This window comes from Rhinolophus sinicus, chromosome 1 (assembly GCF_057876585.1).
Source record: "Rhinolophus sinicus isolate RSI-liver-muscle chromosome 1, RSI-T2T, whole genome shotgun sequence".
NCBI lineage: Eukaryota > Metazoa > Chordata > Mammalia > Chiroptera > Rhinolophidae > Rhinolophus > Rhinolophus sinicus.
Genome location: NC_142501.1, coordinates 190829102 through 190841129, shown reverse-complemented (window position 1 = coordinate 190841129; position 12028 = coordinate 190829102).

Sequence of the window (12028 nt, the reverse complement as noted above, 5' to 3'; positions counted from 1 at the left end):
CTCTCCACCGTGCCTTACCACCACCACCACCACCATGCTCATGCACACAGGGGCACAAAAAGAAAATAGAAGAAGCTGAAGTTTGTGGGAAATAGAAAAGGCAGATGAAATTTTGAAAAGGAAGCAGAGAGGAAAGAGGAGGTCTGGCTGATATCTAATATTCATGAATATCAGGAAAAGGTTTAAGAAAAGAAACTGGGGTGCGAGATTTTTCAAGTAACTCTAAAATGGAAAGAAAAAATAGCAGTAAGTTAAAGAAAAAACAAGAGGTGATTGTTCTGATTTCCATGCTAGGATTTAAATTTAGCTTTAAAAATCTTTCCACTCTTAACAGTTTTGACATTTAAAAAAATAAAGAACTTTTACAAACTTAGATATTCCTTGTTACATTTAAAGCACTCTGTGTGTTCAGTAAATGTCATAATGCCATTAAGTCGCCTTCACAGACATGTAATTTTATCCTCTTACTGTGGGCTCTTAATGTAGTGAGTGCTTCAGGGAGTACAAGGTAAAGCCTGGGGCCTGGCAAGGAATTCCAAATCCTTACAGTTGGGCTTGAATTTTAATATTGTGTCATTAAGAAAATGACTTTCAATTGGTGTGGTATTTACCCTCTCTTATTTTGTTTTTACAAGACCTATCTCTTGAAAATTCCCATCCATAAAATATATGCCTTTAGTTAGAAAAGTGTTTAAAAATTAATACCTGAAAAATAGCATTTTATCCTATTGCTTTCATTATATAACATAACCAAGTGTGTTGCTAGGCAACTAGCTATGGCTTTTGGAAAACTGCATACTTTATAATAGATTACTTCAGAGGCACTTTTTCAAAACAAATAGATTTATCTAAAAGCATCGTCTGATATTCTATATAGAAAAATAAAACTCAACATCTCTAAAAGTGAGGAGGAGGGGCTCCTGTCATATAGGCACTGAACTTTTCATTTAGGAGAGACTGATCATAAATCTGTCTATAAGCATCCACAGTGCTAATGAAGATGTTAACGGTGAATTATTCCTTATATTCAATCTCCACTCAAAGATGTTTTTAGTGAGGAAAAACATATGCGATAATGACAATTAAATTCACAAACTTATTACAACAATGTTGCTAGCCTTTTTTCATATCAGAAGGAGTCTTCATTATGAATTTGTATCAACTGGACAAACCGTTAACCAAGTTACTATTTGGAAGTGCTGAAAAGGCTGTGTGAAAAAGTTAGATGACCTGAACTTTTCACCAACACTTCATGGCTCTTGCATAACAACAATGCACCAGCTCACACAGCACTGTCTGTGAGGGAGTTTTTAGCCAGTAAACAAATAACTGTATTGAAACACCCTCCCTACTCACCTGATCTAGACCCCGATGACTTCTTTCTTTACCCAAAGATAAAGGAAATACTGAAAGGGGACATTTTGATGACATTCAGGCCATCAAGGGTAATTCAATAACAGCTCTAGTGGCCGTTCCAGAAAAAGAGTTCCAAAATTGCTTTGAAGAGTAGACTAGGTGCTGGCATTGGTGTATAGCTTCTCAAGGGGAATACTTCAAAGGTGACCATAGTGATATTCAGCAATGAGGTATGCAGCACTTTTTCTAGGATGAGTTTGCAAACTTAATTGACCTCATATTGTAATCATTTGGAAGGACTGAACTTAAAAAAAAATAATAATATAATTTAAATAAATAAAAATAAAGTGAATTGCTAGAGCCTTGGTTCTGTCTACTGGTTTCCTAACTGTTCTCTTATACACAGAAATGATTACCAAACTTTAAATAAATAATTTTTGTTGACTAGCACCAATCAGTAATAATCCAAGTTAGTATGGAGAAAATTATTACATTGAGTAGAAGTTCAGAATATATAACATCTAAGGTCTATTTCAAACTTAAATTTCTATGACTACAAAATGTTATATCCATAACTATATCCAGATAGTTATGACTATAAAATAACCTATAACAGGATATTTTAAATGATAAAGTGATGTATAGAAGCTGTAGAAATTCTGGGAAATATAGAAGCATTTATAACATTAAAACCTAAAAAAGAAAAACTGCTATTAATATTTTAGCATAAATCTTATTAGACTTTTTCCTTCTATACATATTGTTTTAATTGAATTATTCATCTTTGTTTTTACTATTTTATTCATCAAATTGATATTCTATACATCACATCATACATATTTATCATTTTCTAGTTTATCTTTTTATAGTTAATATTATATAATCAGCACTTTTCAATGTATATAACTTCTTTGAAATATATAATTGAGTAATTTAGTGACAGCTCACTGTATGACTCTAATATAATTTATTTAGTTATTCTACCAAAGCTGGAATTTTCTACCATTTTTTCATTATTATAAATAATTCTGCAATGAATGGTATTCATAAATCATGATCCATATCTCTGTGGATTTCCTTTGAGTACATCACTGGAAGTGAATTTATTGAGTCAAAGGACACATATTATTTTAAGACTATAGATACCTATTTCTAGTTGTTTTCAGTAAGCAAAAAAAAAGAAAAAAAATTATTTTCTTATTCATTTCACTAGCAATGAATAAGAATGGATAAAGCAATCTCATTGACATTGGATTTACTAGATTAAACATTATCAATTTGAGTAGGAGTCCATTGCATTTTGTGGTTTTAGTGAAACCGAATATAATTTTTTTATTTCTTCTTTCATAAATTGCAGTCTCTAAATGTTTACTCTACGTGTATCTGGGTGACATTTTTCAGAGAGCTAGCTAGCATCCATTTGGACTCTTCCCAATGTACCAAGAGAGAAGTTTCAGGATGCTGACAAAGACTAAATCCAGTCTAAGTTTTTTGCATCTCATAGCAGGGAAAACTATCTATTGGTAGTTAGCTAGCCAAGAATTACTGTTTCAGGAATTATGCTTGTTTAGTTGTAATTGTTGTCTTGCTGTTAGTTCTTCTAATGGAGACATTCTCCTTCCCCCATTCTGCCATTTGGATGTTGACTACGAGGCAGCTCTAAGGAACAGCAGAGCCGTAAAATAGAGGGAGTTCCAGTGCCTGAGTCACCAAGTGAACTGTGCCCACTGACAAAGAGCACCCTCCTTGGATTGTTGTTTGTGAGAAATAAGCTTTTAGAGCTTTAAATCTTTACAGACTTTTGGCTCTATTTGCTATAGCAGCTTTGTCTACTTGACTAATGTACTGATAACCTTTGATCCCTGAGCCACATTCATTTCCAGTCTTCAACTCTTTGTAAAGGTAAATCCAAGTCTTCACTTGGTCATGGGGCAAACTTAAGAATTTTTTACCCATAATTCATAGCCAATGAGGTAACAATGAGGTGACAGCCTCAAAGGGAGGTTTCTGACTTCTTGTGATTTTCCCTGGAGTGGTAAATGTTGATCATCGTGACCACAAATAATAAATTTCATATCTCATTTAATTCCCACATTTCATTGCAGGATCAGTGGTGAAGTCTCCAAGCTTTATAGCTGCCATTATTTGAGGCCTTAAAAGGCAGTCTCTCTTCTCTCAGCAAAATTTTAAACAGGAAGCAGAAAATAATTAGAGAATTTTCATAGAATTTTTTTAAGGCACTATATATTCTTGCCCCTATTTTAATGTTATCTTTTGGGAACTTTTAAGTGCAACAAACAGTCACAGTTTTCGTTTTTTCTCACCCTATCAATTGCCCAAGGAAAAGGTAAGGAAAAAAAAGGGGTTACATAGTGCATCAAGGATTTCAGTTCTCTTAAGGGAGATTTGATAGCTATCTCCCAGAACAACTGGGAACTGTGTTAAACTATATATATGTAAATGTTTACATGCCATCTCTACTAATATTGCAGCGAGTTTTTAATAGTTTTAATTCCCAAGCCCTACACCTAAATTTGGTTTCCAAAGGTCTGAGATGAGTCTTGAAGATGCATATGCTTAATAACTTGCCCAGATGATTCTGATTTCATTTAGTCTTAGAAACACATGCTTTATTGTTTTGAAAAATTAGCATCAAGTCATTAATTATAAATTACTGACTTCTACTCTTAACTGAAAATTTTACCCTTTTACAGCTTCCTTTCCATTATTTTATTGAAATTATTTTTTATAAATTAATAACAGACTTTTTCCTCCAAATTTCCTTTTTTAGAGATCGCTTTACAAAATTCTCATTGTTTAATTACACTAACAAAATCTGTTTCTATGTTACTTCTTTCTGGTATCATTTTTCATCATAAAATTTTTTATATCCCATGCCCTTCCCTTCTTGAAAAATTTATTTTGATACATGTTTCCATTACCTGAATATATCTTCAAGTAATTTTTTTTCAGGATGGCTAGTTAGATGGTATAATTTTCATGTCCTTGCATGTCCAAGAACACCTTTCTTCTACCCTTGCAAATAAATGATGGCTTCTCTGGGTATGGAATTCTTAGACCTTAATCCTTTTTTCTTTCAAAGCTGCTGATGTTGCTCTATTGATTTCTGACCCTTCATGATCAGGAGGAAAAAAAAAAAATCTAACACCAACCTCATTATATCCTATGAAAGCAACCCATCTTTTTTGTTGACAATACAGGGTGACTATTTTCACTAAATTTGCCTGATACTCTCTGATCTTTTTTGGTCTGATGCCTCAAGTCTTCCTTCAGATCAGGAAACTTTTGAAAGTGTTTATTTGATGATTATGTTTCCACCACCTTTTTCTGTTCTCTTTATTCTAACTCCAAATAGCAGAATATAGTTCTTCTGAATCCTTACCTAAGATTTTTCAAACCTTAGTCTCCATTTTTTCTGCAAAATCCTATCAAATGATAATTCCTTGTTTGTTTGCTTTTGGTTTTTTGTGGGTTTTTTGTTTTGTTTTGTTTTGGATACTGCTTTCAATGAATAGATTCTTTTCTGATCTTGGATTTCCTCTTTTTAATTTCAATATTCTACATTTTATTGTGATGAAGAATTAGATGTTTTATTTGATCCCTCCTATTCTTTTTAGCAAATCCAATCCATGGCTCCTTAGTGTCAATAGATTTGCATCCAGTTTTTGTGCTACTCAATCTTTTTTAAGACCATATTATGCATATATATTCTATTCAAATTTAATTTCTATCCTGTTTGTTTTGAATTATGAATTTAACAGCTGTGCTGCCCCTTTTATTATTTACACATTTGTCCTTACTAAAAGCCAGATGCATACATGCCCTAGTTGCTGTCCATGCCAAATCTAAGACATTCTGGAAACTACCACTTCATGTTTATAAAGAAATCGTGTAAATTATTATTTCTTATGCTTATATGATTATTTGGGTAAATTTTCCAATAAAGATATTGGAACATTTAGTAATAATCCTTGAGAAATTTCTTTGAATTTTTGATAGAAAAAGACCAAGGCACTATGGGTTAAATTTGATAGACTTAGATAAACATCCAACCATGACAGAATATTTTTATGCTCAGTTACCCAGTACCTAATTTAAATTCTTTTTAAAATTAATATACTGTAAATCCCAACTCTCCTAAATAATAATTTTTAGAATTTGCATGAATGATGTTGCTTACATATGATAATTTGTGTATTTGCATTTGTAATTGAATAATAATTACTCTGCAAGTAATATTTTCCTCTAAATATTTACTATTATTAAGTTTATTTTTTAACCAAATGCCACATTTAAAAGAGTCAAGTAAACCCAAGATGGGGTCAATGGTGAACAGTGTATGACTTGCTACAAATTAGTAACATTAATTGTGCATGCCAGATACTCTGTATGTGTTTGACTCTTCTAAATGTGACTTTTGGTTAAAAAATAAATTTAACAATAGTAAATATTTAGAGGAAAATATTACTTGCAGAGTAATTATTATTCAATTACAAATGCAAATACACAAATTATCATATGTAAGCAACATCCTTCATGCAAATTCTAAAAATTATTTAAGAGAGCTGGGAGTTACAGTGCATTCATTTTTTTAAAGAGTTTAAATTAGGTACTGAGTAACTGAGCATTAGTCAGAGTTCTCCATAGAAACATAACCAATAGGATGTGTATTTATATAGAAAGATGTATAAAGAATTGGCTCATGTGATTATAGAGGCTGACAATTCCCCAGTCTGCAATGTGGGTCTGCCTACCCAGGAGAGCTCATGGTGCAGATAAAGTCTGAAGGCAGTCTGATGGAGAATTACCCCTAGCTCAGAGAGGTCAGCCTCTTTGTTCTATTTAGGCCTTCCTTCAGTTTTATTCAAAGTTCACTGATTTATATGTTAATTTCATCCAAAAACACACTCCAACTTAACACATAAAACTAACCTTTACAACGTTATAAAGGAAAAAAATCATTATATGGAGTCCAAAGATCTTAGTCAATTTTTTCAATCAACTTGAGTCTCCACATACTTCTCAGTGAAGTAAGAATGATCAATACATTAAATGGTTATGGGGATGAAATAGCATAATACATTGAGGCACAGAAGAAAGCTAGAACTAGGTAAATAACCAGAGTCAGGACATTTTCCTGCAATACAAAAAGGAAGGAAAGATACAAGTTGATCGCTGGGGGATATCGGAGAAGAAATCAGGAAAGGAGACATAATATTAATTGATTCTTTATAGGTTTCCAATGTACCCCCTCACCTAATTAATTTTACATTACTGAGCTATGCAATTTCTTTCTTTCTTTCTTTCTTTCTTTCTTTCTTTCTTTCTTTCTTTCTTTCTTTCTTTCTTTCTTTCTTTTTTTTTAATAGACAATGTTTTTTTAATAGACAATGAAAATTATGTATCAACCTATAACATTTCACCAAATATAAAATTGCATAAAGAGCTCAATAACACAGAATTACATGCTTGAGAAAGATTGACTCTATCCTAAATTAGTTGATTTATAAATCATTTGATCCTCCCAAGGATTTTGTTATCCTTGCCCACAACCCACAGATGGCCAAACACAACATTTTCAAATTTGTGCTCGGTCATCTGTGTGAGCTAGGCAATTTCTAAATGAAGCAGTTAGTATCGTGATAGAGAACAGTGGTGTTTATGCAGACCTGAGTTAGTTAGTGTTCAAGCCCCAGCACGTACTGGTGCATGGACTTGCACAAGCTACCTCACACTTCTGAGCTTCAATGTCCTCATCAGCAAAAGTAGAAAAAAGTGCTTGTCCTTCCTGGGGTTGTGAAGATAAGATAATGCACGAAATCACTTGACAAAATGACTAGCAGAGAGAAAGCATTCAACAAGTTGTAGCTCTTTATTATTATAATAAATATTAATAGTTAGGCCCTCCTGGCTATGTTAGCCTAAGAAATAACATGAATAATTTCTAATGAAAATATTGAGGAGACATACATCTAATAAAATACTAGCTAAACATTGAAAACTTATAAGCCAGTTACTGTGATATTTTTACTTTCCAGAAACTTACTTTCTTTCCAAAAGATAACTCATGTCAATTGTAAAATGTGATAAAAGTAAATATGGGATGCCATTGTTATTAAGTTTCAGTATCTTATGGGAAATTTAACTTAAATTTGTACAACCTCTTGATGGTTAACCTCTATTAAATTTTAAAGAAAGTTTTTCATCAACTTTGTTTCTGAGATGCACTAATAAATAGAAATATAGAATCGAAAAATATAACATTCCCAGGGGCAAGGTTCCAAAAAATCATACAATGAAGTTAACACTGTGCTGTGTTCCATTTCCCATCAACAATGATACTTTGTATTTAGCTTATTTTAAATTGTCAATATGTGGTATTAATATGCATGTGTGTTTATAGGAGAGGAAGATAAATTCTCCATTACGTGAGTAAGTAATTGGAAGTCAAATCTGATCACGTTACATACAAAAGTAACAAAACAGAGACAGAAATTTCAGCATGCAAAATTGAGTCTAAATCCACAATTAAAAGGGGAAAATGATTAACAGAACTCTCATAAGTAATGTTCATAAACATTTCCTTAAACTTCAGCTATGCAGAGAACAAACAGTGGGAATAGACCTCTTATCACTAGAAAACACATTTGTTAGGCTTAGAAACAAGATATAAATTATGTATACCATTGCGGCAATAAAAAATACAATTGTTGCTTGAAAAATTCATTAAAATGTAAGTAAATTGTAGTTAACCCATGAGTTGATTGTTTATCTCAGGAATTTATTTTGAGGGGATTTGAATACCTATGTGGTGAATAGAATTAAGGTAGGCAGTGTTTTGACATTTTATCTAATTTTAAGGTGGAAATCAGAGAGAGCGGGTTGGGGGCACTAGAGTGTGAGAGAACTAGCGATGTGAGTGGGAGAGACATGAGGGAAGAGTTATGGGAGGGAGAGGGAGAGAGAACAGAACTGGCTAAAAGCAGGCCCCAAAGCCAGGACTACACAGAAAGATCCAAATAGAAACTGAAGCACTGATTTCCATGCATTTTAATCTGATAAATCAATCCACAAAGTGTCAAATAACCTGATGTGTGGGCTTTAGAGAGCAAACCTAAAAAAAACCTGTCAGTTTGAAAGTTGATTTTAAGAGACTTGAAATGGCATAAAAAAAAAAAAAAAAAATGAAAAGAAGAGGTGGCAATTATCTGAAAACTTAGATGTTGATTCCAATTTCTAGCAGACTTCTAGCTGGTTGAAATAATTGACAGGGATTATATGATTTTTTTTTTTCCTTCCTTCTCTTCTTCTTCATCATGTGACAACCTGAGGGCTTTTTTTTTTTTTTTTCAATAACTAAAATCTGTACAGTGAACTGATGATCTGCTCATGCTCAAAATGAAAATAAATAACCTTATCACACTTCACTAATATCCTTCCACCTCTAAAATGGAAGGAGAGCCAATGGCATACAACACTGGGCTCCTTTGTGATCAAGAACTATGGAGAAACTAGATATGTGTACCAGTAAGTATAGAGACTGTAAGGACAAATACAAGTTAACTACTGTAAGTGGCTTTATTCTTTCGCTGTTTAAAATAGGGAAGAGTTCTCTCTCCTTTCCTTTTTCTTAGAGTATTTAACTTACAAAACTTGTATGTGTTTTCTCCTCTCTTTCAAATGTATATAAACCCTTCGGAAGACTAGATACACATAGGCCAACTTTCTGACCTACCTCTTTCTCAAGGACCTGGGAGCGATCTCTTTGAATTGTAAAACTTAAAAGAAATAACTCCCTCATATGCCAGTTTCTGTGGGAGGGTAGGAGCCGAATCCATGGGTGTCTTGCTCCAAATTACAAAACTACTTTCTGCCATAAGTATACGAGAGTTTGTTGTTGCTGTTTTCTCCAGATAAAGATAGCTAGCTAACAGAGACGGTCATTCCACTTATCAGATACAGTTAAGATGGATTACATGTGACAAAGGGTGTCGTGAAGTTCTCTAACCTAAGGACCAGTGACTATTTAGCTTGAATACATATATGTAATGGGTTGCAGCTGCTTGACTACATAAAAAGGTGAGATTTCTTTCTTTCTTTGCAATCTCTTAGTGGATTGCCTGATGTGCATCACATTCTGGTTTAACACTTACTCAATAATAAAATTGTTTTATCTCTCTACTATATTTGTGGAAAGATTTTGGGGGTTGGGAGAAGACTTTGTTTTTAATTGTATTTCCCCAACAAGATTATCTCACGATTTTGAGTAAGAGATGGGGCAGGATATCTAACTGGCCTACATAAATATTTTTGAGAAATATAAATAACTTTTATTAATATATACTAATAAATTTAAAAGGCATTTTCACTGATATGAATATCTAATTAACCCTGGACAGAGAATTGTCCATTTTCTTCACCGAGATGGAATATCTATTCTTTCTTTTGCTATTTCATTGAAATATTTTCTTGGGGGGTCCCCAGCTTTCATTTAGAACAACCTTTTTAATTTATTCTTAAGGAAAATTGTTTCCCTCCTGTTTTGTATTTATTCATTTTTTATTTATATAATATATAAACATAAGTTGTGGGCCAGCTTCCTGATGGAATCCATGATTGTAACAATAAATATGTCCATAACTATATAATCAAAACGAAGAAGTTGTTGTTAAATTGGAGAGTCCTGATCCCTGGGAAGGAGGATGGTAGAACAAGGTAAACCAGAAAGCAAGACTCCTAGAAGGGGTCAAAGATGGGAAGCAAGAGAAAAACTTTAAAGAGGAACCTTAATTGTCTTCCCTATAGTACTGCATTTTGAATCTTGGAGGATAATTAATATTACTTCCTTATTAATTCCTCATTGGCTAAAGTCTGAAATCGGGGCCATTAATCAAGACTTAACTATAGAGACCCATGAACCTTAGAATAAAGAGACACCAGGAAAGAGAAAAGAAGAATTATATTAATTTCCTTTACGAAATACTGTCTTTGGGATATTTCAATTGGGAAATATCCACTTAGTTTTATCTTTAAACTTGTGTCATTTGAAAGCTGGCATTCAGCTTTTCTTGATAAAGGTCAATTGTATTTCATTCTGACAGTTGTAACATTAATTTTTCAACAAACGTTTTTCAGCTATTGATTGGGTTTCAGTGGAAGTGAAGTCTGGTTTCCTATACATATGCCCACATTTTTATAGTCATGATGGACTTTCTATTTTATAGACTTTCTATTTTGTATTTTCAGATGTTTGCAGCAATTTATTTTGAAAACTTTGAAGACCTAAGAGACTTTGTCCTCTTAAAGTTTTCCACTTCTTATTTTGTCACATCAAACATGTTAGAAACGTTTAATAAAACATGAGTATTTTAAGTCTTTTCTTTTACTACAAATAGATAATGCATTCTTTAGAGTAAAGCATCAACTAGCAAAATATTTTCGGTATCCTGAAGGAACATCAAGTTTGAGGATTTTACTGTTGGATAAAAGCACAATAATGCAACATCAGGAAATTGAGGTTCTCCTAACGAATCATATTGAGCAAGATGCTTAACTTTTTATGTTTATTCCCTCTTTGACGGAAAAAGACTACCAATCCTTGCCTGGCATATGAGATAATAGTAGTAAATGTATTTTGAAATAAAACTAAGACAAGGTTATTGCTATTATGAAAAAAAAAAGTCCACTCACCATAACACTGAATAATCCAAGAGATGTCTCTCAGCAAAATGTAGCTACAATTATACTCCTTGCTGTCTCTATGGGACCCATGGTCATGCTCCAATATGACACCCAGGCCTCAGAACTGGAGCTGCGGTCTAAGCAAACCAAATTCACCACTCTACTTGGTCCCTTTATTATGCATCAGTGTTCCCCTGGGAGTCTTTCTTACCTATGGAAAAAGACTGTCAGCATTAGCAAATTCCTTCTTTTGTACTCATGGAAGATATCAATACTTGACCCCTAGAACTCATTTCCTCTGAGTTCAGTGTCAGAATTCTTCAAAGCAAAGCACAGCATAGAACCACTATTAATAAACAGAAATTTACACACAAGATAAAGGTTAATTGCTACTTTTAAGCGAGTGCTTCAGCTTTTTCTATTCTCCCAGTCATGACGTATGCATTTTAAGAGTGGCCTTTTTTTTGGAGGCAGTGCCTTTGCTGCGGATGTCACTTTCTTAATGAAAACTGGAATTTGAACAGGTTAAATAGATTGTTTATAGTTAGTGGTGGAGAATAGGGAGTAAAGTAAGATTGGGAACAGTGAGCATCTGTACATCATAATAGTCTCTTCTTGTTCTGCTCATCTGTAGAGGGACCTCATAGGCATTGTTTGTCAGTAAAAGGGAGCCAGTAAAAATGAGTTTTACAGTTTCTGATCGTTTCTTACTTTGAGTGCATATGGGAAGAGGAGTTGGGAGGGATGCCCAGGGTACATATGCTGATAAATGTCAGGGGAACTTATTCTGTGGAAGTGAGATTTGAAACTCTGAGTCAATGACTGAGTAAAGACGGAGGAAGATTACATTGTGAAACGAGAAATTTACTTAACACTGTCCATAGGTTCTCAGAAACTGTGACTTTAAGTGAAGTGACGTATAACAAAACCAATTTTACCACAGGCTATTTGATATAAATAATAGTTAAGT